This window comes from Pleurodeles waltl, chromosome 8, assembly GCF_031143425.1.
Source record: "Pleurodeles waltl isolate 20211129_DDA chromosome 8, aPleWal1.hap1.20221129, whole genome shotgun sequence".
In the NCBI taxonomy this organism is placed as follows: Eukaryota; Metazoa; Chordata; class Amphibia; order Caudata; family Salamandridae; genus Pleurodeles; species Pleurodeles waltl.
Window position 1 is genome coordinate 1,529,269,196 of NC_090447.1, and position 27,880 is coordinate 1,529,297,075.

Genomic DNA, 27,880 nt, shown 5'->3' on the forward strand with positions numbered 1-27,880 from the left:
GCTGCTTTCTCAGACAGTGGAAGTGCACTGCTGACTATGGATCAAGCAGCAGGAGAATGTGGCATTAAAGTAGGGCCAGAGGAAACACCTATACCTTTTAGGTGATAGGAGCTGCGGATTAATCTTCCCGTAGGACTGCCATTCGGTAGATGGTGGGGTGGACGGGTGAGACTGCAGGCTCTGACGTTAAAGAGAAATGGACCCTGTTAGGCAAGTCCAGTCTTTTGTCTTTTACCTGAACACTGCCCAGTGTGGTTGTCTGAAGCCAGGTGCAGAAAGCTCACATCTCTTTGTGCCACTGTTGTGGGTGTGCCCAGCTGGAGACTACCCAGTGGTAAGAAACATTACTCCACAAAGGCTGTATATGGAGAAGACACTTGAAAGAAAAACCACCACAAACCTGTTTTGCAAGGACAGACAAGAAATCCACACTCCCCGCCTGCATGTGTAAAAGTGGATGCAGCTGACCCACATTCTTCCAGATCGAAGAATCGTGCCCAAGATGTGCTGCTGTGACCAGAGTCCCATGGCCCAATCCTGTATCTCATCTGGGCCCAGAAGCAGGTTTGTCGACAGCCAGAGTCCTCCCTCAACAACACAGCCCTGCACGCCTTCCATGCTACTGCAGAGAAATGGGAAAAATGTTCGTGCAAAGCATCTACTACCTAAAGGAGCGAGAAGGAAAAGCGCTAAAGATCTCTGCTGGCTGCCTAGAAAGGACTGAAACAACTCCACTGTGGTGAGAACTGTAACCCAGGCACTGTTCGAGATGACTGAGCCCAGGAACTGTTCAAAGAGGTAATCTGCACCTGAGCCTTGATACCTGCCCTAAAGACTTGAAACCCCGAAGGAGGAACAAGTCCAAGTGGAGTCAAGTGCCAGCAATGTAATTGTACCTGTTGCCTGCCCTGTGAAGTATTACTTGTGCATGAAAGTAATTAATTTACCAAAACAAGCCACTGGGTTGGACAATCGCTTAGGTCACTGCGCAGGGACTGGTGAGTTTGAAACTTGACACTCCCACACTCTTACTCTCCATCCCCCCGTCCCCAACCCTCCAAATCCCTGAGAATTCTCAACTTTGCTACCACCAAGAGTAAAATACTGAAGGGGTCGTACTTGGCCAAGACTGAAAACCCAGTTATTTCAGGGGCAAACTCATGAGACCTTTAGACACTGTTTTCCCTGTGGCACCCCAATCACCTCGAACGGGGTCTCACAGCAAAAATCAGACATGCATTTACAATGCAGTGGGCCTCACGTTTGCTCGAGTTAAAGCTATTAGCATTGTAAACTCCTAACCGGACTTTTCTTGTAACAAACTGAAAATAAAAAGAAACAGTTTCACATAAGCGAGCCGACGGCCGCAAAGCAAACACACAAAAGGAAACAGAAGTTAGCTCACAGTGAATAGTATCTGCAAAAGAAAATCATCTACATAACAGGATCGATGTCATGCAAAGCGTGCGACTACTGCCCAGCGAGATCGCGCAACCTACAAAACAGAAAAAAAGCAGCCCAGAAACCATGGAGCCTTGCATGTTTTCAGTAGTTGGCCGGGGCGCTGGAGGAGGACTAAACACCGGAAAAGGCATGACGTACGCATGCCTTTCACTAGTAAAATCAGGCGAATTTTAAGAGGCAAGCCCACGAACCAACCAAACTGATGGGTGTGGTTACAAGCCCCTAGAGAGAACAGGGACAGAGCGCTTTGACTGCTCAGCCATAAAAAAAAACTGTTTTGGGAGATGCCTTGGGCCTAACACTACACCACACCACACCACACCAAAATATCACTGAGGAACACCCTAGCGGTGTGATCCGAGAGGGGTAGGGGTACAGACAGGGCGTCACTCAGAGTCTGTGTGCTCCCCATGCTGTACCAGAGACCCTGCCTGGTCCAGTGCAGAGGTGCCAGGCTGTATTGCCCCCTTGGTCAACATGCCCATTTGTATTTATAGTTTGGAGGCTGGAAAGGCACGCTGGGCCCAGGTTCAGGTCACCACTGATGGTGGGCCTGCCTGGCACACCTCGGGGTGAGAGGCTTGCGGCCACGTGGTTGGCCTCTTAGGCAGACAGTGTCCTCTCCCCACCCCCCCCCCCAAACTACAAGGTGGAGCTGGTGCCAAGAAGGCAGTCTGTGGGCATACGTGAAATGTTTGCCCCTTCCACAGAGGCCTGAAAGCGAGAAACAAGGCAGGGGACGTGGGAAGCACTCTAAACTGTAGTGTGGAGGTGTTGGGTGGGGTGGAAGAAGAATAGAAAAAAAACACCCAGATAGTAATGTTATCTACAACCGTTTCCCAACCCCAGGCTTACCTGAAGGTCGAGCTCATGTTATCTACGGCCATAAAACATGGATGGTAATCCGCAGTGCCCTCTCGCCCCTTAGGTGCGGGGGCGGTCTATCTGCACCCACGGAAGGGCTGCAGGCTCCACGTGTAAAACCCCACAAGATATGGCCAGATCTCGCCATTGCAAACATTCCTACAGACTATTTCAGCCGGTACAGCAGGGTCGGAGCGCACGCCCCGGCCTTGGGGGGGGCAGGCTTCATTGAACCCACCATATTCACCCAAGGACTTTCCGTATCTGTGACACACGGAGTCGGAGGGGCCTCAACACATTCAGCGAGAGGCATCCTTTTGTATTACACCATTTTTGTGACAAAAATTCCAAACACACCCTCGCTCCAGTGCTGGTATTTTGGGGGTGCAGGGCAGCAGCTAGGGGATCTCAGCTGCCACTCTGTGCCCTGTGTTTCCACGTGGTACCCCTGTCATCCCGCGACCAGCAGCCTGTTCTGGTATATTGGGGTGCATGACAGCAGCCTGGGGTTCTCGGCGGGCATTGTGCGCCCTGTGTTTCCATGTGTGCCCATGCCCCCCCCACCGCTCCTCCCCACAGGCTGCAGCCAGTAGTTGTATATTGGGGTGCAGGGCAGCAGCTCGGGGTTCTCTTCTGGCAGGAAGCGTCCTGTATTTCTACGTGTGACCAAAGCACCCCCACGAGCTGCAGCCAGTCCTGGTATATTGGGGTGCAGGGCAGCAGATCGGGGATCTCGGCTGACACTGTGCGCCCTATGTGCCCCATGTCCCTATGGCACCCCCTCTCCTCCCACAAGCAGCAGCCCGTCTATGAGATGACAGAGTGGGGGTGACTGCCCCCCGGTGCCCTGCCATGCAGTCCACAGAGCAGCAGCCAGTCCCGATATATTGGGGTGCAGGGCAGCAGCTCGGGGGTCTCGGCTGGGATTATGTGCTTTGTGTTCCTATAGCAACGCCCTCTCCTCCCACGAGCAGCAGCCCCTCTTTGAGATGACAAAGTGGGGTGACTGCCCCTCCCCCCGGGAGTCCTGCCAGGCAGCTCAGAGAGCAGCGCTTTCACGGTGCCCCCCAAAGGGCTGGAGTAACCAAGGAGACCCGTGACCTTGAGTCGGGCGCCAGAGGTCAGGGGCTGGCATCCTGTGCTTCAGGGGTGGGCACCAGGAGGAGTGGGAGTGCTTTAAGGACCGGCCTCTTGGCACCTCCATTAATGATGGATTTCCACGGAGGAAGACGAGGGCCTGCGATGCAGGAAAAACAAATGCAATTCATTCATTTGGGGGGGGGTGCTTACGCACAATCTCAATGTCGGGAAACATTCTTGGATGACGCGAGGGATTCGTGCTACTAAAATGCACAATATTTCACACTTGTGGGTTTTTATTTTTTACTACACATCGCTCTCTTGTAATAAAATGCTGCAGCAGAGACTTTCCATGGCGCCGCTTCATCAATGCACTTTATTCCCTCACACGAGGGTCACCACCGAAGTGGTCGCAACACGAAGACCTGGCCCTTTGCAGTCCCACCCACTGCCCTCGTCCGGAGGTACCGGGCCCCAGGGCACGGCGGTGGAAGAGCCCCCCGGCGCCCCGTCACAACACCCAGAAACCTGCGGGAAGAAACTTGGGAAGGTTCTGCCACGGAGGGGAGAAGTCGAACAAGAGTTTCCCAAGAGACCAAACCTAAAAACGATAGAAATTTACCAGAGAAGAGTTCAAACGCTACGAGACGTGGGCACGGAATGTCAATCACAGAAAAAGTGTTGGGAGGAATGTTTGCAAAGAGTCTAACCACGGGCCGCTCGGGGTGCCACCGAGACCCACTGTGCCACTCCAGACAGGGGCCCATCTCATGCCGGTCAGTAGTGACCTGTCTGCTGATGGGAACAGCCCACCCTGAACTGCCAGGCGAGCCCCCCCCCCCCCCCCCAGAAGGGACAATCCACCACAGACCACCTTCAGCCTAGGTAGGACTCGGGGAGGTATCGCTTGGATCCTATGGCACAGTGAGCAAGGCATCCCTGGGCATACCGTTGACAACTTAGGGTGGTACATCAATCACACAAAGGATTCTGGGAGGAATGCTTGCAAAGAGTCTAACCACAGGTCGCTCGGGGTGCCACTAGACATACGCTCATCAGTACGGACCCATCTGCTTATCGGACCAGCCCACCCTGAACTGCCAGGCGAGGTCCCCTCCAGAAGGGACACTCACCCACAGACCGGCTTCAGCCTAGTTAGGACTCAGGGGGGTATCGCTTGGATCCTATGGCACAGTGAGCAAGACATCCATGTCTGGGCATACCGTTGACCACTTAGGGTGGTGCGACAGTCACACAAAGGATTCTGGGAGGAATGCTTGCAAAGAGTCTAACCACGGGTCACTCGGGGTACCACTAGACAGACCCCCATCTCATACCTATCAGTACTGACCCGTCTGCTTATGGGACCAGCCCACCCTGAACTGCCAGGCGAGGTCCCCCCCAGAAGGGACACTCAACCACAGACCGGCTTCAGCCTAGTTAGGACTCAGGGAGTTATTGCTTGGATCCTATGGCACAGTGAGCAAGACATCCATGTCTGGGCATACCGTTGACCACTTAGGGTGGTGCGACAGTCACACAAAGGATTCTGGGAGGAATGCTTGCAAAGAGTCTAACCACGGGTCACTCGGGGTACCACTAGACAGACCCCCATCTCATACCTATCAGTACTGACCCGTCTGCTTATGGGACCAGCCCACCCTGAACTGCCAGGCGAGGTCCCCCCCAGAAGGGACACTCAACCACAGACCGGCTTCAGCCTAGTTAGGACTCAGGGAGGTATCGCTTGGATCCTATGGCACAGTGAGCAAGACATCCATGTCTGGGCTTCCTGAGGACCACTTAGGGTGGTGCGACAGTCACACAAAGGATTCTGGGAGGAATGCTTGCAAAGAGTCTAACCACGGGCTGATCGGGGTACCACGGACCACTCTAGACAGGGGCCCATCAGTAGTGACCAGTCTGCTTATCGGACCAGCCCACCCTGAACTGCCAGGCGAGGTCCCCTCCAGAAGGGACACTCACCCACAGACCGGCTTCAGCCTAGTTAGGACTCCGGGAGGTATCGCTTGGATCCTATGGCACAGGGAGCAAAGCATCCAAGTCTGGGCATACCGTTGACCACTTAGGGTGGTGCGACAGTCACACAAAGGATTCTGGGAGGAATGCTTGCAAATAGACTAAAGCCCTGGTAATCGTTCGATGTAAAATTCCAAACCATCGTTTTTCAGTCATTGGAACACTTTAGGCAAAAGGCAGCTTTAAGCATTTGTGAGGCAGCGCACCCCCAAACTTACTAAAAAACCAGAATGATGGAATTAAGATACAAGGCGTGCGCCCCTCCTTTTGAGAAATCCCCAAGATACTAATATTTGATTAATGAAGAATAGTACAGGGTTGCACTAAGAGCTATACATCCCTGCCCAGAATTAGGCCAAGGATACCCATGTGGAGGCGTCCAGGGATGCCAGAGGTGACTAGGTGCCAGAAGCCAGCTTCCAGGAGGACACAACACATTTCTGTATAATCCAGTCAGCAAGTGGAACTTATCCCAGTGGCATGACGCCCCCTACCCTGAGCTTCTGGGGGCCCCTCAGCACAGCATACTGGGTGGGGAGGGATGGGGCTCGAGTTTTGTTACACCACTGACTTACCGATCTCTACTCCTGCTCCCTTACCCAGCTTCCACACTTCCACCTGCCTCCACAATAGCTCGAGTCCAGCTACAGCATCCAATCAGAGAGTGAGCGAGTATCACCTTTCCAACCCCCCCCCCCCCTCATGAGGTCTCAAACGTTTCGCAAATTGGACATGCAGGATCACAAATATAATAGCAGCAAAAAAGGTGAAACATTTAGTCATCTTCACCAAATCAACAGGTTGGGAATTATCAGTATTAGTTTGTGAACCATCACCCAGCCAATCACAGATGAATCTATTTTCTGATCAGAAGGGAGTATTAGATCCCTCACAACATGGCTTCCGAAAATCTCACAGCATTGAGTCTTGTAAGGAAATGCCTCCTTGGCATGGTTGCCCCCTGACTTTTTGCCTTTGCTGATGCTATGTTTACAATTGAAAGTGTGCTGAGGCCTGCTAACCAGGCCCCAGCACCAGTGTTCTTTCCCTAACCTGTACTTTTGTATCCACAATTGGCAGACCCTGGCATCCAGATAAGTCCCTTGTAACTGGTACTTCTAGTACCAAGGGCCCTGATGCCAAGGAAGGTCTCTAAGGGCTGCAGCATGTCTTATGCCACCCTGGAGACCTCTCACTCAGCACAGACACACTGCCTGCCAGCTTGTGTGTGCTAGTGAGGACCAAACGAGTAAGTCGACATGGCACTCCCCTCAGGGTGCCATGCCAGCCTCTCACTACCTATGCAGTATAGGTAAGACACCCCTCTAGCAGGCCTTACAGCCCTAAGGCAGGGTGCACTATACCATAGGTGAGGGTACCAGTGCATGAGCATGGTACCCCTACAGTGTCTAACCAAAACCTTAGACATTGTAAGTGCAGGGTAGCCATAAGAGTATATGGTCTGGGAGTTTGTCAAACACGAACTCCACAGCACCATAATGGCTACACTGAAAACTGGGAAGTTTGGTATCAAACTTCTCAGCACAATAAATGCACACTGATGCCAGTGTACATTTTATTATAAAATGCACCCCAGAGGGCACCTTAGAGGTGCCCCCTGAAACTTAACCGACTGTCTGTGTAGGCTGACTAGTTTTAGCAGCCTGCCACAAACCGAGACATGTTGCTGGCCCCATGGGGAGAGTGCCTTTGTCACTCTGAGGCCAGTAACAAAGCCTGCACTGGGTGGAGATGCTAACACCTCCCCCAGGCAGGAATTGTCACACCTGGCGGTGAGCCTCAAAGGCTCACCTCCTTTGTGCCAACCCAGCAGGACACTCCAGCTAGTGGAGTTGCCCGCCCCCTCCGGTCAGGCCCCACTTTTGGCGGCAAGGCCGGAGAAAATAATGAGAAAAACAAGGAGGAGTCACTGGCCAGTCAGGACAGCCCCTAAGGTGTCCTGAGCTGAAGTGACTCTAACTTTTAGAAATCCTCCATCTTGCAGATGGAGGATTCCCCCAATAGGGTTAGGATTGTGACCCCCTCCCCTTGGGAGGAGGCACAAAGAGGGTGTACCCACCCTCAGGGCTAGTAGCCATTGGCTACTAACCCCCCAGACCTAAACACGCCCTTAAATTTAGTATTTAAGGGCTACCCTGAACCCTAGAAAATTAGATTCCTGCAACTACAAGAAGAAGGACTGCCTAGCTGAAAAACCCCTGCAGAGGAAGACCAGAAGACGACAACTGCCTTGGCTCCAGAAACTCACCGGCCTGTCTCCTGCCTTCCAAAGATCCTGCTCCAGCGACGCCTTCCAAAGGGACCAGCGACCTCGACATCCTCTGAGGACTGCCCCTGCTTCGAAAAGACAAGAAACTCCCGAGGACAGCGGACCTGCTCCAAGAAAAGCTGCAACTTTGTTTCCAGCAGCTTTAAAGAACCCTGCAAGCTCCCCGCAAGAAGCGTGAGACTTGCAACACTGCACCCGGCGACCCCGACTCGGCTGGTGGAGATCCAACACCTCAGGAGGGACCCCAGGACTACTCTGATACTGTGAGTACCAAAACCTGTCCCCCCTGAGCCCCCACAGCGCCGCCTGCAGAGGGAATCCCGAGGCTTCCCCTGACCGCGACTCTTTGAATCCCGAGTCCCGACACCTGGGAGAGACCCTGCACCCGCAGCCCCCAGGACCGGAAGGACCGGACTTTCACTGGAGGAGTGACCCCCAGGAGTCCCTCTCCCTTGACCAAGTGGAGGTTTCCCCGAGGAACCCCCCCCTTGCCTGCCTGCAGCGCTGAAGAGATCCCGAGATCTCTCATAGACTAACATTGCGAACCCGACGCTTGTTTCTACACTGCACCCGGCCGCCCCCGCGCCGCTGAGGGTGAAATTTCTGTGTGGGCTTGTGTCCCCCCCCGGTGCCCTACAAAACCCCCCTAGTCTGCCCTCCGAAGACGCGGGTACTTACCTGCAAGCAGACCGGAACCGGGGCACCCCCTTCTCTCCATTCTAGCCTATGTGTTTTGGGCACCACTTTGAACTCTGCACCTGACTGGCCCTGAGCTGCTGGTGTGGTGACTTTGGGGTTGCCTTGAACCCCCAACGGTGGGCTACCTTGGACCAAGAACTAAGCCCTGTAAGTGTCTTACTTACCTGGTTAACCTAACAAATACTTACCTCCCCTAGGAACTGTGAAAATTGCACTGTGTCCACTTTTAAAACAGCTATTTGTGAATAACTTGAAAAGTATACATGCAATTTTGATGATTTGAAGTTCTTAAAGTACTTACCTGCAATACCTTTCGAATGAGATATTACATGTAGAATTTGAACCTGTGGTTCTTAAAATAAACTAAGAAAAGATATTTTTCTATACAAAAACCTATTGGCTGGATTTGTCTCTGAGTGTGTGTACCTCATTTATTGTCTATGTGTATGTACAACAAATGCTTAACACTACTCCTTGGATAAGCCTACTGCTCGACCACACTACCACAAAATAGAGCATTAGTATTATCTATTTTTACCACTATTTTACCTCTAAGGGGAACCCTTGGACTCTGTGCATGCTATTCCTTACTTTGAAATAGCACATACAGAGCCAACTTCCTACAAGTCTGCTCTGATCACATCCTCGGACGTCATACGTAAGATGGTGGACAGTGGAAAAGGGGTCATTTTGATCTTACTTGACCTCTCACCAGCCTTTGACACCATCTCACCCCAAATTTTACTAACTCGATTATTCCAGGCAGGCATTAGAGACCAAGAATTAGCTCTGCTGGAATAATTTCTGATAGATAGATGGACGACAGTCAGTTGTAGTGATTTTAAATCAGCCGCCTATCTTCTTCCGTGCAGGGCTCTTCAGGGCTGCTCTTCGAGTCCTACCCTATTTAATGTTTATATGTCTCCCCTGGCCAACCTCATACGATCTTTTGGATTTCTGCCAACGTCCTACGCTGATGACACTCAGCTTATTGTACCTGTGGACAAGAATTGGGAGGAGACGGCTGATCGCTGCAATAACGGCATGTTATCCATTAATAATTGGATGGGCAACAACTGGTTGAAATTAAATGGGGCTAAAACCGAAATTATCTGTTTTGGATCTGGGATAGAGCGATGGAATGCTCGCTGGTGGCCCGCTGAGTGTGGAGCTCTCTCTCTACTCACACAACCTCCAGCAGAAACTTAGGGGTCATCGTCGATGATCATTTATCCTTTAAAGCTCAAGTTAACCAGACTGTTGCAACATGCTTACGGATACTAAAAATGCTGAGGAAAATGTTCCCCTATCTGAAACAAGAGTGGAAAGTTACAGTCACTCTGGCTTTGATCACGTCCAGGCTTGATTATTGTAATGCCCTTTTATCTAATCTAGACAGTGTCTCGATGAAAAAACTCCAACTGATCCAGAATATGGCCGCAAAATCCATCCTAAAGCTCCCACGCTCTGCCCCGGCCAGTGGTAGCATTAAATATCTACATTGGCTCCCAGTAGCTCAACGGGTGACTTAAAATATTGTGCTTGACTCCTAAAGCACTACATGGTACTGAGCCCCAACATTTGGTCACTAATCTCTGTTGGTACAGCCCCAGGAGAAATGTAAGGTCCTGTGAAGCTTTTCGGATTCAGGCCCCACGTACTCAGAAAGCAAATGGGGGAAGGGGGGGGAGGGAGCCTTCACTGCGGCCGCTGCGAGACACTGGAATGCTCTCCCTATTCATATCAGAAAGGAATCTAATTACTTGAGCTTTTAAAAATTGATCAAGACTCATCTCTTCCCGCGTTAATGTATGTCTTTTTCACCCCGACTTATTTTTCTATTTTTTCTCTTCTAGCATTGCGCCTCTGCTCCCTTTTCCCTCACCCTTTGACTAGCACTTCAATGCTCATCCTGAGCTGGAATGCGCTCTATAAATCCCATCTACATACAAGGGCACAAACATTTAAATAAAAAGTACAGATAGATTAAAACTGTAGGTTCGGCCCCATATCTTTGTAGTATCTCAATAACAGATTTACGCCAAAGTTAAAAAAAGATGATCTATACAGAAAAACCCTCGGTTGCCATGTTTGGTTTAAAAAACACCCAGGAGTGTTTGGTGTAGCAAAGAGATAAAATGTAATGAGGGTTCTGTATGCACAGCTAGAAACTGAACCCTTCCCCCATAACAGTAACGGAGATTGTGTATGCACAGCTAAAAAGAGTGCCCCGGATAACAATAACAGGCACTCTGTACGAACAGCTTAAAAAAGTCTCTCTCTCTACATACCAGTAACAGGGACTCTGCGCACACAGCTAGAAAGAGGCGCACTCTCGCTCTTTCTCTATACTAGTAACGGGGACTCGGTACGCACAGCTCTATGTACCAGTAACAGGGACTCTGCGCACACAGCTAGAAAGAGGCGCACTCTCGCTCTCTTTCTCTATACTAGTAACGGGTACTCTGCGCACACAGCTAGAAAGAGGCGCACTCTCGCTCTTTCTCTATACTAGTAACGGGTACTCTGTATGCACAGCTCTATGTACCAGTAACGGGGACTCTGCGCACACAGCTAGAAAGAGGCTCCCTCTCGCTCTTTCTCTATACTAGTAACGGGTACTCTGTACGCACAGCTCTATGTACCAGTAACGGGGACTCTGCGCACACAGCTGGAAAGAGGCGCACTCTCGCTCTTTCTCTATACTAGTAACGGGTACTCTGTACGCACAGCTCTATGTACCAGTAACGGGGACTCTGCGCACACAGCTAGAAAGAGGCGCACTCTCGCTCTCTTTCTCTATACTAGTAACGGGTACTCTGTACGCACAGCTCGATGTACCAGTAACGGGGACTCTGCGCACACAGCTAGAAAGAGGCGCACTCTCGCTCTCTCTCTATACTAGTAACAGGGACTCGGTACGCACAGCTCTATGTACCAGTAACGGGGACTCTGCGCACACAGCTAGAAAGAGGCTCCCTCTCTCTCTCTACCAGTAACGGGGACTCTGCACACACAGCTAGACAGAGCCCTTCCTCTATAACCGTACCAGGGATTCTGTAAGCACAGCTAAAGAGAGGCCCTCCCTCTGTAACACATGAATCCCTGGACCAACCTGCACAAATATACAAGAGACTCAGAGGGAAGGGTCACGTTTATGCCAGATTTGCTGTAAATTCATCAATGAGTGTTTAGCTACAAACTAAGCAGGTAAAGCACAAGCACAGAGAAGGCATGGCAGTCATGTGATAAATACTATATTCATGTGCTTCTGAACTCACCTTTCTTCCATAAACTCAAATAATTTAACTGCGATTCCAGCTCTGAGTCCAGTATTGCAGGGTATGGGGAATCCCAAGCGTTGAGAAGCCCAGTGGCAGAGGCCTGATCTTTGCACCATGCAGACCAGCTTCAACTCCCCCCGGTGGGACGACATTTACAGCGCTTAGTAATATAATTGACAACTTGCTATGTTACTTAGGAACGCCAGAGACAGCTGCCCACTTAGCCTTTTACCAGGCTCTTGAATTATTCAGATACAGATTCAGTGTCCTGCAGTGCAGACTACAAAGGCACAGAGAAGTCCTGCGATTCATCCCTCTCCAGGCAGAGCCCGGTGCATCTCGCCAGGAGCCGCCATATGCAAAGCCACTACAGACCCGGACATTTAAATGTTAGGAACATAAAGGCCCAGCATACTCCACTCTACACAACACAACACCATTCCAGTCCAGTCTAAGACAGTACTCCACGACACACTTCTCCATGTTATGCCACTCCACGACACACTACTCTCTATGCTAGTTCACTTTATGACACACTCCCTACCCCTCTGTGCTACACCACTCCACTCTCCCCTGTACCACAGACCTTTAGCAATGATATATAGCAGCCATAAATACAGCAGCATAGCAGACAGCTCTGGCACAGGCGAAACCTACTGCTTGGCCAATGATACCTTTGTAGCGCAAAGCACTCGAATGCAGTTAAGGGGGCTACTGTGCTTGCAGCAATCTGTAGTCAACGCGCACGTATGAATGTGCGTATGTGTTCTCTGTACAGCGCAAACAGACCTTACACACTCAAAGACAAGGATGCAGCCAACGAGCGACTGACAAGGCGGCAGGATTCTGACAGCAGAAGTGGAAGTTACTGCAAGTCACAGGTTCGAATCCCACCACCCAGACAGCCTTTTCATCCTTCATTACTTAATTAGTTCCAGTGAGTAGGATAAAAGTAGTAAGTATTTTGAGTGCTGCGTAACAAGTACACCACATAAAATAGTAAGCGATTCATACATTGCAATCATGCCATGTATCAGAAAATCCTTATTACATAGAATTCCACATAGCATAGCGGTGTGCATTCGCCTGTGTGGAGCACACATCTTCCTGCAAGCCGCAGTGACTTGGGCTGACATGAAAGTGTAGATGGCTGTCACTAGCCACATGCTTTTAGATCAGAACGTTTTGGTTCCAGTTGGTTGCTTCTGATAACTTTTAAACTAAGTCCTAGTGGTCTCTCCTGGCCTTGAAGCCTCACTGCTGCTTCTGGTGAAGTTTCTGTCCTAGGCGTAGAGGACGCATACAGGGCTGGATGCATAGAGACGGCTCTAAGGTGCAGAGACTGGGGTTTAACAGGCTCTGAATTGCAGCGGACTCCAGCCCCGATGCAGAGAGGTGTTATAATGGAACATTCCAAATCTGTCCACTACAGCCTGATTTTTGGGAGGTCTGCCACCCCTTTTGACGGATATTTTTGATATAACTTGAGGTGGTAGTTCTCTAAATAAACTATGAGAAGTTGACGCCAAAACTCAATGGAGTATTTTTCTGATGTGCTGGGAGATCCCTCCGATATCTCAGGGACACTGTGAGGGCAAAAAATGGACTCTGCTGGGGCTACATTTCTGATACCCACATGGTGAGACAGCTGTTGTTGAAGGTTGGATTTCTTCTGTGAAGGGGATAGCTCACCTCAGAATTCCGATGAACTACTGGCCGAGATTAGAACGTGAAACAAGTACTGGAAAAGCCAATAGTTCAGGCTGGGGCAATATTTATTTTTCTTTCATTTTTTATTAGGTAGCCACCTAAAGTAGGCCCTTTATTCTTGCAAAAATACAAAAAATTAAATAAAAAAAATAAAACACATTTTAAAAAATATCGTTGATGTAACTTACTAGTTTTAAAACAAAAACAACTAGCTTTTCAGTTGTGTCATGCTTTTTATTTGTATAGGAGTGAACAAAATATTCAGAGTGGGGTAGGGGAAATCTCATGGCCTGCAGGGCTTGAGCATTAATTAGCCGTTTAAAGTTTGGAGGTTCAGAGAGCTTTAGCTAGTCATCGGAATATGTTTTTTTGAAAACTATAAATATACAAAGAGGGGCATTTCGTAAGAGGGCTTCATCCATTGGTCTGTTACACTGTCACTAACCGTTTGCTTCAACCCACATCCGCATAGGACGGGGGTGGGGGGCAGCCTACTTCACCTATTGTTTCCCTGGAGTTTAAGACTCTACAAAGTTTCTGCACCTTCGTTACATTCGTGAAAACAATTCCTTTCTTTTCTGTTTCAAAGCTGGCTCAGTATGTTGTTTTGTTGTGTTTACTTCACCATTAGATATTGACTTTAAACACCAGATTTTCAATTTGTGTTCTGTTGACAGTCGTGTCATTAAATGTTTAAGTGCCATTGTAGCTGCCTGTGATTTAAGTAATTACTGGGATGGGGATTGTACACTGAGGATCATGGATCCAACTGTAGAGTCACCTGGTCTGGACCAACAGACCAGCTAGAATGGAGGTCCCCCTCCCAGCTGGGACCACCAAGGCTGAAGTTCAGAATTTATGGTGCGAGGCCAGGGAAAGGGTCAGGCAGCAGTCAATGGAAGGCAGAAGAGAGGTTCGAGTCTCTCACCTGCCAGGAGGGACAAAACAATGCAGGAAGGGGCTGAAAGCCAATCCTAAATCAAAAGAAGTCAAATAAACATGTGAGCATGTGTCATGGGTACTCTACTGCAGTCTCCCCGACCACCCCCCCCACTACTGTCCTCCACCTGTTTCACTACTGATAGACTTACAAGGCCCCGGCCGTTCCCTAAGGTAATGTATAGTGGGTTTAATGATGTCTGTTACCTGCGACTCCTACTTTCGGTAGGCACGCCTCACATGCACGTTGTAAGTTATCTCAGAGCCGCAGGGTGGGGCCAGGCTGCGGCTGCCAATCTCATGGCACAAGCAATGGCAACTCTGCCCAAACGTCACCTCCAAAGGCAGCCTTACACCCTGGTGTTAGGAGAGGGAAGGGTAAGGCCTGCTACTGGGTGCCGGGATCCCATTACAGAGCGCACACACACAGGCTTCCAGATCCATTACAGAGCTCGAGGAGGGCTTCCCTTCCATTAGGACAGCATCCGCCTCGAATAACCTGCTAATGACCCACTCATGAAGCACATCTTAGGGCATCTATCAGCTCAAGGAGAAGAGGCCCTAACAGGCCTCCGTGGAAGGAGGGAGAGCACCAGACCCTGCCACGGCTGCCACAGAAGACACATTAACAGACCTCCGTGGAAGGGCAGTGAGGAGCAGATCCTGCCATGGCTGCCACGGTAGAGGCCCTAACAGACCTCCGTGGAAGGGCAGTTAGCAGCAGACACCAGACCCTGGCATGGCTGCCACCAGCTGAAACGGAAGAGGCACTACAGACCTCTGCTGCACACTGGACTTTTACAGACACCAGGACTGGTCATGGCTTCCGCCAGCTCCCAGACAGGACCAAATAGCAGTGATTGTTGTGTGCAGCAAACACCAGGACCTGCCAGGGCTTCCACCATAAGACACAGAAGAGGAACTAACAGACCTCTGCTGCACACTGGCCTTTCAAGGGATGCCAGAAACCGGAACATGCCAGGGCTTCCACCATCAGACACAGAAGAGGCACTAACAGACCTCTGTGAAAGGGATGTATGCAGCAGACATCAGACCCTGGCAGGGCCTCCACCAGCAGACACAGAAGAGGCACTAACAGACCTCTGTGAAAGGAATGTATGCAGCAGACATCAGACCCTGGCAGGGCCTCCACCAGCAGACACAGAAGAGGCACTAACAGACCTCTGTGAAAGGGATGTATGCAGCAGACATCAGACCCTGGCAGGGCCTCCACCAGCAGACACAGAAGAGGCACTAGCATTGCGCTGTGCAGTAGACCCCTTACACCTTCAGGGCTTGAATAATCTCCTGAAGATGAAACACTCACAACAGACCTCAGTAAAATAAATGGTGGCAATCTACTTCATGGACCACAAGATATATGGGGACAGCATTCAGGGTAAGAAAGTGTAATGTTTTAATTGTAGCCCCTAACTCTGCCGAAGAGCCAGCCCTTGAGAGCCACAGAAACCATGTACTCTGACAGGTCTAGCCACTTTTATAAAAATCAAATTTCATAAAAACAAAGGACTAGCGCTAGAGGGATTTGATAAGTACATTAGCACCATGATGATAAGATTCAAGTGAGGAGTGAATTGGGAAAGAAGAGTGTGTCAAGGATGCTTAACTGATGCGGACTAGTCATTCTGAGAGAAAGATTTATGTTTGTGGAAAATTGACACCGTTTTTATGAGGAGGAAAGAGGCTCAAATTTGGAAATAATGGTTCAGCGCTGACAAGTCCTTGCACCACGGAGGGAATACCCATGACGCTGCAGAGAAGTACAGGGCTATTCAAAAGATGTACAGTATTAAAGGGCCTGGTGTATAACAAGTTGCAAAAAGTGATCCCAAATTGTACATCAACATGTTGTGATCGGCCTCCATTTTTGGGATGCAGCCTATGGTCTGTTAGGTCGTATTACAAAGTCTTCAGTCACAGAATGACCTGTTTAATATTATATGTTCTCCCCTACGATTGGCCACAAACACAGGAAAGGAGGTCTACAAGGAACAGCAGACCACCACTCCCTGCACATGCATTCATAAACGTGATGTTTTTTAAATTAAAGTAGTTCATGTTCCTTAAAGGAAGAGGTGCTGCGGCCTTATTTTTAATGTTTACCATTTGGTGGCGCAGACAGAGGTCTCCTCGTCTACTGCTTGTTGTTCTCTGCCCCGCCAGACATCGAGGGCGTCTGACACGATTCACCAATGAGATCTCCTACAGGATTACATTCCCTTTGAGAATCAGTTGCTACCTCTTCTGAGGCGTCTGCACCTGATCAGTGGTTTTGGTCGGCACCACCAGGACTCACATTCAAGAGTAGAGGCGGCTTTTACGTCCCCTCAAAGATGCGATTGGAGTGGATCACAAATTAGATTTAATACATTCCGTATAGCACTTTGGTAAATTCAGTGATTTCGCAGGCGGTGACACTTTGAGGGGAAAAAAGAGTTTATCTCTAGGGATGTAGCGTGAATAACCCGAGCGAGATGAGAAAAAGCGGATTTTTTGTTTTTGTTTTACAAGAATGATAATGAATGAGTGACTGTGCAGAAGAGGGTTTAGTTCCAAATGTTAGGGAGTAGGTGCTAGAAGCAATTCCTAGAGATAAATGGGACGACCATTACAGAAAAGATGCTTCATTCGAGAATGAAAAGGGAGGCTCGCCTGTGAAAAATAATCAGAGCCTGGTAAAGGGATTGTTTTGAAACGTATGGAACGAGCAGCGCTGGAGTAACAATATTAATGCAATGCAAACAGGCAACAAAATGTATTCCGGTTAGGCACGAGGTTCATTATTTAGAAAATGTCCCTAAGAGATGTTTTATATATACATACCAGGTGCCTAAGGTGGTTTTCAGGCGGAGAGCATTGTTGGAGGGTGCGTGGCTCGTGACAGAAGTTACAAAATAAAATGTGTATTGGGGGTGTGGTTAAAAGGGACTGGGAAGGGAAAAAGAAAAGGGAGGTCACAGGAGGGGAACACAAGTGCCGAGAGAAGTGTGTAAAGTTAAGGTTTCCAAGTCTTTAAAGGAATGGGTTTGTTGATCACGATTATTCAAGTTATATCTCGGACGATTAATTTCAGTCTCAAGCTCGACCTAATCGGTGGCGTAAAGCACGTTCCTTGTGCTCTACAGTCTGGGTTGAGATGTAAAGAGAGCCTTTGGTGAAGTTGGCAGAGTCTGGAGGCTTCTACGATGTGGCGTCATTTTGGGACTACAAATGGGCAGGGGAGAACCACACTCCCTTTCCATCGCTTTTCAAGGACTGGGCCAGCGGTTATCCGGCCTTTGCACAAGTGAACCAGGATGGAACTTAAAGTAGAAGGGCCCTCCACGTCCACACTGTAGTTCAGGCTATTGTAATATGGCGTCTGGACTATGGGGACGACTCTAGCAGGTGATCCAAACTCATCACTGGCAGCTATGACAACCATGCCACACTCAGTGGCTAGGACGATACCCGAGACCAAAGGATTTGACCTCTATGGCTGTGTGAAAGAACTTCACCAGATTCCGCGAGAAGACAGAATTTAATGTAAGTGTGTGCGCATTACATAAAAAGCCATTCACTATCAACACCCAGCGTACCCAAGACTCTGTATTCAATTTTTGATCAGAACTAAGAACTTGAGAAGCAAAGATAATCTTAGCCTGGATCCAAAAAGGTGCAACTCTAGCAAAGCTGCCACACAATCCTGCTCTGGTGCAGCTCCCATCATCTCAGACTCATTACCAGATATGTTGAGATGCTCGAAAAACCAACTCCAATTATGCAAAGAACTAAAACGCATCGGTCTAAAATCTGAGTTGCTTCCCTTTTCTGACGTCCTGCTTACTCCTACTACCAAGGGCCACTTCTGACCCTCTTCATCAACTGCATTTTCGCATAACACGCATAGCATTATACGTCTGACCTCCCCCTTAATGTAATCCCATAGTTACTTCCCAAGCCTAGCCTCTGCCTTCTTCTCCTTTTATGCTCCCCATCAGAACTTCGCCAGTTGTGCTCAACGCTGACCCATCGTTCTCTTCATTCTTCACTCCTTTGAGAATGGTTTTGAACTGTTGCCCTCATCTTTTTCCTTAATTTATCTTCTCATTTTGTCACTTGTCAGTTATAAGTGAGGGGTGAACCAAATCCCGCTTACTGTACAATTTACTGATACGTCCTTGATTTAGAGTTTCATAAAAGGCAAGAGATATAATAAAATTAGGGAACGTAGGAGATAAACCCTGATCCCATATGCCGAGTACTAAAATACTTCCAATCCAAAATTAAATCGGGGGATTTGACAATTTATGCATTTACGATTTTAACATAAATGAATATGTTTTCCCAAATCAAGTTCCATTCCAACAAGAAATACAAGTGTGAGTAAAATACAATATTTTATTAATCTCTAAAAGGGTTTAAAATAGTCATCTTCTGCTAAAGAACTTCTCACGTTTTCTCTAAACTGGTAACCAGGTACTGTTTATGTAGTCTTCATATTTTTTTCAAATTAGCACTATTTACACGTTTCCTTCAACAGGCGCACATTTACAAGTCACACTGATGGACATGCCAATATTGTCCACAAATAATAATTTAAATGTGACCTGAATAGCCTATAGTCCAACTTCTAGTGGTACATAACGCAAGTATTTCTGCTTTAGTTGTAAGCATCAAGTGGAAACAGGCACTATGTGCGCCATGGTCTCCAGACCACTCATTCGACATTACCATATACACAGTTCTCCATGTTGTTACCACCCAACCATCTGTTAAGGCGGCCCACAGTGACCTTTACAAAGTCCCTTTCAATCCCGGATTCGTTTTTAACAAAACAAAATCTGACAGCCAGTGGGATTGGGGGTTAAAACTTGTGGACAACGCCAAGATGGCAGGAGTTCACTATCCAAGCCCTGACTGGCAACACCATTCTGTCACAGTTTGGATCTAGATAAGGAACAAAAGTAATGATAAACTGTACACGACGCACAGTGGACATGCAGAGAATCACACGCTCTTGAAAAAGTTAGGATTCGTCTCAGTAGCAATATACAAGGCACCTTCTTGGATCCAGGATTTAAAACTGATGACCTCAGGATTATCTCCATGGGCAATTACTTTTTTTTTTTAAATCCAGAAACATTTGGTGATTTTCATTAATAAATGTGATGACTACATGCATCTAACAATAATGATACCCTGATAGTAACACACTGCCCGTCTACCCATGCCCTCTAAACAGGAATGCAGTGGTAGATAGTGTTTCTATGTAAAGCACTCGACTTCTCCTCAATGCCAACTCTGAGCTAAAAAAATAAGCACACACAGCCATGGTAAAAATAAAGAAGCCATACAGAAGTGTGCAATATGAACTGAGGTTATAGAGAGATGTAGGTCCACAGAGCCCAATGGGAGACACCAGTCCCCAAAAAGCTCACCACCCACTCACAAGAACTGCACAGTTTTGAGCTATCGAGCGGCCCTGCTCACTGCTGCCCAGCTGGACCAGGAACTTAATGGCGATGCTGCCCCAGGTAGATATCTGAGGGACAGAAGTTGGTAAAAGCTCTAAAGGCAGGCGACGGAGAATCTCTCCAGAGAACTCCCTTCTGGGTCCACTGCTGCAGTAGCTCCCAAGCCCCCCCTAAGACAAGCATTCTTAGGGGGGCTGAGTGCCCAGTCACTCAAACATGCCGCCTTACAACCGCAGTGGTTCACCTCCATCTGAGTGCACCTCGGAGGGGTTCGAAGCAAATCAAACATTTAATTGTTTGACTTACATTCTCACCAAGCTAACAGAGATTGAGCAAACACATAAAACAGATACATTATCGCCCAGGGCTATCGCGTCGTTTTACGTGCCTTTAAAAATACTCCCAGTAGCAGCAGGCAGTTAGGTCACCACAACTCGGGATGGATTTTCAATATTTAATGACCGCTTATTGGCACCACAACAAGCACTTTCATTTTCAGCTTTAGAACCATTAAGAACTTCTCTGTAACACAAGCGAAAGCACATTGAAGGGGCACGCGTTAGTGCGCGGGGTCAGAATACTTCCAACCGTGTGTTAAAGACAACCAGGATTGTGATCCAATGGCTTCCTGTTGTACAGATAATAACAAAGGACTTATTGATTAGTGGTGGAAGCTCACTCCACACAATTCTCCTACTGCCCAAGGAAAAGTATTATAACAAATCTAAATGATGGTCTCTGTATGGACGCTGAAAGACTGCCGGCCAACCTTAAACGTAAGACGTGCGGCATACACTGCAAACTCTTCAGAAGGCAGTGACACGTGCAGACCGTCCCTACTATTCCCTGCCTCTAGAGAGATGCCATGGCCAATCACAGGGCTCTTTCAGATGGCCCGATTACTTTCAACCTAAATAATTACATAGTTTAGGAGCAATACAGGAGAAGCCTAACACCGTTTTATAATTTTTTCCCTCAGATATCCCCAGAAGAAGTCAGATTTCCTCGCTCTAGTGATCAATAAGTGATAAACTGAAAACAAAACGTACACTGAAAACAAAACGTACAGTCTAAGAGCCACAGTACTTAATATATCCAGTCTGGGAAAGTACACAAACGTTATTTTGGGTGGTGCGTGGTGGGCAGCGCAGTTGTCTAATCAGACTTTACACAGTTGTAATGTTAAACATCAAATTACTGATTTTGCATATCAACATTTTAACATTAGGGGACACTGGAAAGATGTAACAATGTTCAGGTGAATGGCAAAGAACCACTTGACGTCATTTTCTAATTTTAGTAAGTGGGAATTTAAGATCATTTTAAAGCGACAAGAGTGTAATCTGACAGGTCGTCTTGATAGGTGGGGACCAAGTATCAGGAATAAACGAGCTATTGAGACAGTACATAGGGGTTTAGGTGACACAAGTAAGAATTAGGCTGGATGTGCACAGGATGTGTGGGGTTGGGAAGAGAAATTAACTCTCCGCATTTCCAATTAGTACCAAAGAGACAAATTTTGTGTGGCTTGAAAAAAAAAAAAAATAACTTCGTACGAGACACTGTTTGAAGTGACTGCCAGACGGTTTCCTGACAGTAGTGGGAAGTGTTCATGCTGCTGGTGAAGACTAGATCACGTTCTTATAGGAAAGTATAGAACGTTTATTCAAAAAACATTAAGGAAGGTTATTGTGATCTAGCTACTTCAGAGCAACTCATCTGGGAGAGGGTGTGTTGGTAAGTTTTGCTAGTATTGAATACTTGGCACCTTTCTGTTGTAGGAGTAATGAAGGCTTTCATGATCATATCGTGATGGACTGACCAGTAAGTAAAGTGTCAAACTGAAGGTGTAGTGGTTAGCGCAAAGAGGAACAGAATGGGCATTAAAGTAGATTATTTAAGTCAGAGAGAAGTTACGCATGGGAGACATAGCCATCCTGAGTCAAGTTACAGCAAGGCATTCAACTGTTTAGGGATAGGAGGCCAGAAGTAAAAGTTGGGAAAAGAGGAAAATGTGTTTGTCAGCTTCATAACAACGGGTAGAGAAGCCAAAGGATGAGATGGGGGTCGCCACGAACGGCAGCACAAAGAGAGAAGAGAGGGGCTCTTGAACCGAGCACCACGAGCGAGAAACTCATCCAAAAAAGGATGAAAATGAGTTGCTTTGTTTGGAATAACACGAGCCCAGAATAACATGGTTTCTCTGCGTCTTTTGAAGCAGTTGGCCAAGGAATAATAATAGAAAGGATGTCTTATCATGGTACCAGACATAATAGGACTCTGTGCTACCCAGACAGTGGGGTTCCATTTAACAAATCAAACAGAACAGGGTGCAGGCTATGCTGTTACTCTGTATCATGGAGCCTGGTGCTTCCTACACTCTGGTTCTGTGTTCACATCAGAACCTGTCCCTGCACATCTTCATGCACCCTACACAATAGAACCAAGATCTGCTAGGCTCAGGTACCTTAAGCAACCAGGCGCAATGCATGCTACAGAAGCATGTACAACAAAACTATTGTGTGCAACAGGACCAGGTTCTATCCGTCCTTGGGTATCCTACAGAATAGCACCAGCAGCCAATGTGCTCTAGTATCTTATGCGACCATAAGCAACCCATGCTCTGGTCCGCCATACAATAAATCTCTGATATCATTTGAAACAGGACCAAGTCCTTCACTTGCTCTTGCAACACAGACAATAAGACCATGTGTTTTTGTGCTCCGAGTCCCATATGATCAGTTACTGAGCAACAGAACCAAGTACAACAGTTGCTCGGGTACTCTTTAAAACATGATGAGGTCATAACGGTACAGAAGTACCTGGCACACAAGAAGAATACGCGGTACCCACGGACTGCTGTCCTACAAGACATGGGGCTACCCACGGTCCGGGATAGTACACAAAAGAAACAGGTCCTACCTTTGCAGTACTTAGCAGATATACACAGTAATCGGAGCACTGACAATGCCAATAAAGCATCACCACACATGAGTAGATGTGGCCCACGTTATCGATATGTAAACAGGGGGTCAGCAGGCGTCGCAGTTACATATAAGGCAGAGGTACAAGTAGCTAAAATGGAAAAGAAAACACCAAAAGATGAATCCCTGAACTGGTTCAAATGACCTGCTGGCACTCTGAGCAGCTGAACCCAAGGCAGAATTGAAGTGGTGACAGCTGGTGCACAGACTCACAGAACATTCCCAGTGAGAAACTACAACCACTGACAAATAATGAAAGAGTGCAGTGTTTGAGACAGAAATAAGCACAGCGCGAGTTCCTGGACATGGATGAGAAAAGTTCAACACAGGAGACAGTAGGATGGGGTGAGAGGCAAAGAAAGAAGCAAGAGAGGTGAAGAAAGGAAGCTGTGGACGAATGAACCAGCGGAAGGTGAGGTACCTGGAGATGTGACTGGCAGGGCCGATGGAGGGAGCACAGGCAGACAATGAATCAGCACAAGGTGAAAGACCGCAAAGAGATCAGGGGAGACTGGCAGATGTGGGCACTTCAGTACAAAAATGAACCAGCACAAGGTGAAAGACCGCAAAGAGATCAGGGGAGACTGGCAGATGTGGGCACTTCAGTACAAAAATTAACCAGCAAAGGATAAAAGACCATGCGAAGACAGAACAAGGCAGGCCAAGATGAAATGATGAGCCATATCGTTTATTCACAATAATATTTCAAAAGATCACTTAGTAGTCCAAAAAAAGATTCACATCATAGTGAATAAGAAATAGGACGCACGAACACGGCAGCACACATCAACAGCCGAAGGTGCAAGACGCACCGAAGTAAAGTTACCATGTCTTAAGCAGCAGGTGAGTCCAAGACAACTAAAGTCCTGGGATGTGGCTGCAGCATAACCGACAGCAAGCTGCAATCCAAGACACCAAAAGCTGGAGCTAAAGCTGCAGATGCCATGGTAGGACTCACTCCGAAATAGAGCTGCAGGACACTAGCAATGAGCCACAGTACAAAAAAAAGCCACTACAAATCGAAAGGTAAAGGTGCAGAATACCTAGTCCTGGATGACAGTGCAAGACACCCACGGCCTGGAGGCAAAGTTGAAGGACACTGGCCACGAGCCACAGTAAAAAAAAGAACAAAAAAAACACACACACTACAAACTGAGAGATAAAAGGTGCATAATATCTGGCCCTAGGTGACAGCATAAGGACTTGAAACAAGGCTGCAGGACACTGGCAATGTGACACAGTACCAAAAAAACCACTACAGAGATAACAGTGCAGAATACCCGGTCCTAGGAGACAGTGTAAGGCAGCGATACACAACACAGCCACGTGGCCAGCCTGACCTTTAGATTCATCCACTTGGTTAACAGCAGCACTTTTGGCTGCTGTTTACTCGACACTAAAAAGATGTTAAATAAACAGGCAAGCACTAATCTGAGGCGAATTGAAGTTAAAGAAAAGGAAATAACTAGGCTGCCCTGCACAACTAAACTTTAGGAACACTATCAATTTAAAGACCTATTTGCAGCAAAAGTGTAAAAGCGCGATAGCCTATTCAGAATTCAAGAAGTATTTCATTAGCATGCAAAGCCGTTTCACCTCATTCACCCTGAGTTTCTATAATACATGAACATTAGAGCTTTTAAAACAGTCACAAGAAGGTTTTGTGCACATCCAGAAGTCATGTATTTCGAGGACCCCATGTGTGATAACGAAAAAAAAGCAAGGAAAGTGAAATAAAACTTTAGCCTAGGATCACACAATTTGGTAAAGTGGAGAAGCTGCAATTATCCCCAAGTTTATGGTTTCACAATTAGACACTAGATGTATATGCTTTGCTTTCCGTACAGCCAGCTTACCCTCAACCCTCAACCTGCTGACTTCACTGCGGCCCTCGGTTACATTACATCACAGATGTAACTTTGTGGACCCATCGCAAACGTTTGCAAGTGCCCTTGGTGTGAGGCATTCACGGCCGGAAAACAAATCTGCAGGACAGCTGAAAGTTTGAGACGCCCAGACACAAGCACAGGGCAAACCTCACCTCGAAACCAACTCAGGCCCCCGGTAAATGCACCAGCCAAGGAGGGGCAAATGCAAGACAGAGGGACTTGAAATCACAAGGGGGTTGGGGAAAAAAGGGACTGTAGCTGATTTTCTATGTCTATAATAAATACTTGACTCCTATAAACACCCCGCCCCCCCAAAAAGAAAACACGCACCGGAGCAAGCATCCCCTCGCCAACAGGCACCGAGGGAAGGGTGTGCGTAAATAATTCACAGCTGTGCAGCCTGCGCAGTGAGCAGGTCACAGACGAGGAAGCAGGTAAGCACACTGGACCGAGAACTCACCATTGATCACAGAAGAGAGCTGGAGTCAGCTACTCCATGGCATGGGTGACTGGAGCCGAAATGATAACTTCTGCAGGAGGGAAAAGCAGCCAACAGTATAAACTGCCTACCTGCACACAATCAGCCAGTGTATACATTACAGCCCTGGTGGGAATTCGTTCACAATCTAACGACCTCGGATGGTTCAAGAGTATATGCCACACCTCAACTTCTCCTTATTTTGGTGAGTTGTCCCAGTTGTCTCTAATGAGATCAAGGTCATTCCACCTAAAAATCTACAAGACTTCAACAGCATTCCCCAAACGCAGAATTCACACTTTAGTGGAGGTGTTACACAACTGAAAAACTACATGCGATATCACAGACAGGATTTGCAAATAAAGTGAAGGAGCACAAATAACTGGAGAACAGAGCCCACCCCGTGGACCAGAAGCCTTTGTGCTACGTTCACGGAGAGGAAAAGAGGACACAGCGCACTTCCATGGACCAAGAAAGATTTATACAAGGTGCTTAGATGCAGGTAAAACAAGACCAAGAAACCGCTGCAAGGAGGGCTAAGATATAAAAGGGGTACGGGTGAAGCCCGCCTCCCTGCACCCAGAAGTGGGTATGTGCAGCGTGGGCAGAGAAGAAGGGGAACCCGTCTACCCCCCACCGGGTGAGAGGAGTCTACGGGAAGCTTAAATCCCTGCTCTAAAATGAATGTGGTGCCAGAGAAGCAAGGGGGGGGGGGGCTACCTGCGCACCCCCAGAGACGGGTGCATGGACACGTCCACCTGTGCTGAAGGAGGAATGCCTAGTATAGATGAATACACACGATGGTCGTCCATCACCGAGTGTCCAATCATTTTAAGCATTATTACATTCTGTACTGGAAGAAGAGATGCAATGAGGCCCCGCAGCACTGGCTGGGGGGAGGCGCAGGCGTGTGTGCCGAGAGGCATCCTTTAGTGAGCGAGGGCTCCTGCCGTGGGGCGCCTGAAGAAGTTAGTGCCGGGAGGCCCCTTTTTTGGCTGGTGTTATGGTAGAGTCTTTGAGGGAAGGGGCTGGCACCAGAGAAGGGTTACAGGAGGGGACTAGAGTAGGTTATTTGTTTAGGGCTGGTAAGAGGTTAGAGTCGTTAAGTGGGGGGATTGCATGACTGGGATGCCTGGGGGTTGCCAGTGGAGAGTCCTTGAAGGCGGACTGGTGCCAAGGGATGGCCCTCAAAGGAGGCAATGCCTGTGCCGAACGCTGCAGCCTCGGGACGGCTTGGGTACCCCAGTCCCGGGACTGGTAACGGAGCTGCCCACTCCTGCAGCCGCAGGGGCTGTGGGTGATCTCGGTGACTGGTCGTGCATCTGCCCCACACCTGCAGCCTCGGGAGCTGAGACTAGCTGTATGTATGGAGATGTATGTGCCCCACACCTGCAGCCTCGGGAGCTGAGACTAGCTGTATGTATGGAGATGTATGTGCCCCACACCTGCAGCCCCGGGAGCTGAGACTAGCTGTATGTAGGGAGATGTATGTGCCCCACACCTGCAGCCCCGGGAGCGGAGACTAGCTGTATGTAGGGAGATGTATGTGCCCCACACCTGCAGCCTCGGGAGCTGAGACTAGCTGTATGTATGGAGATGTATGTGCCCCACACCTGCAGCCTCGGGAGCTGAGACTAGCTGTATGTATGGAGATGTATGTGCCCCACACCTGCAGCCTCGGGAGCTGAGACTAGCTGTATGTATGGAGATGTATGTGCCCCACAGCAGCAGCCCCGGGACGGCGGGAGAGAGGGCCGGGGGGATCCCTGTGACTGGGGACGTAGCTCCTCCACACCTGCAGCCCCGGGACGGCGGGAGAGGGGGCCGGGGTGATCCCTGTGACCGGTAGCGTACCTGCCCCACAGCAGCGGCCCCGGGTCCGTAGCTGCAGCCTCCGCTCCGCGAGCGCCTCTGGTGTCCCACGCTGCCGGCTCTGCTCCTCCTCTGGGGGCCGCCCCTTCCTTCCTCACTCCTCCCCGGCCGCTGCCCCTCCCAGGCCCGCCCAGACAGGCCCCGGTCACTCCCCGCTGGCGGCTCGGCGAGGCTCTGCCCCCTCAGACGGTCCCCCGGGCCTCCCTGGACGCCCCCCAGGCCCGGCCTCTGTCCCCCTCTGACAGTCACCCCCTCCGGGCCTGTCCTGCTGCTCCGGGGGCTCCTCCGCCGCGCGGGCCTGCGCTATATGTCCGCCCCCGTTCTCAGGCCTGTCTCTCCTGCCCCCGCCCGGGTCTGCGCTGCGTCTCCGGCCGCCGTCTCCGCTCCCGTCCCCGCCGGCTGCAGCAGCGGCGCCAGCCCAGTCCTCTCTCTATGTCTATGCCCGCGCCGGCTCCCGCGGCTCCACTTCCGGGGCAGCGACCGCGCACTTCCGGGTCACGGAGCCAGGGAGCTGGAGGGCACAGACGCGTGCCCTCTGATCAAGGAAGCGAGCCCCCCCCCCCCCTCCCCCCTCCTCGGAGACCACTTCCGGTCAGGAGGTCCTCAGAGACCCCTTCCGGTCAGCACGCACTTCCGGTCGCAGATCACCGGCGATGGAGCAGCACAAAGACCTTCTGTGCTGCGGAGGCCGCTCAGACGAAGCCCTCGTGGGTGGATTTTTTTGTTTTTGTCTTTTTTTTTTGTGCAGTTTTACACCGCGAACTCGACCCGAAAGTATTTCTGCTCTTCTCATGAATACCAGTTATTTTA

General features: G+C 49.0%; 1 protein-coding gene across 2 annotated transcripts in view; it reads right to left on the reverse strand.

The window, feature by feature from the left end:
* Positions 1–27,608, reverse strand: part of AGPAT3 (1-acylglycerol-3-phosphate O-acyltransferase 3) — a 296,303-nt gene extending 268,695 nt beyond the window's left edge. For both annotated transcript variants that reach the window (XM_069202940.1, XM_069202941.1), the window contains exon 1: positions 27,053–27,608. The gene's annotated coding sequence lies outside the window, so the exon portion shown is untranslated. The remainder of the gene's footprint in view (positions 1–27,052) is intronic.
* Between the last annotated feature and the right edge of the window lie 272 nt (positions 27,609–27,880).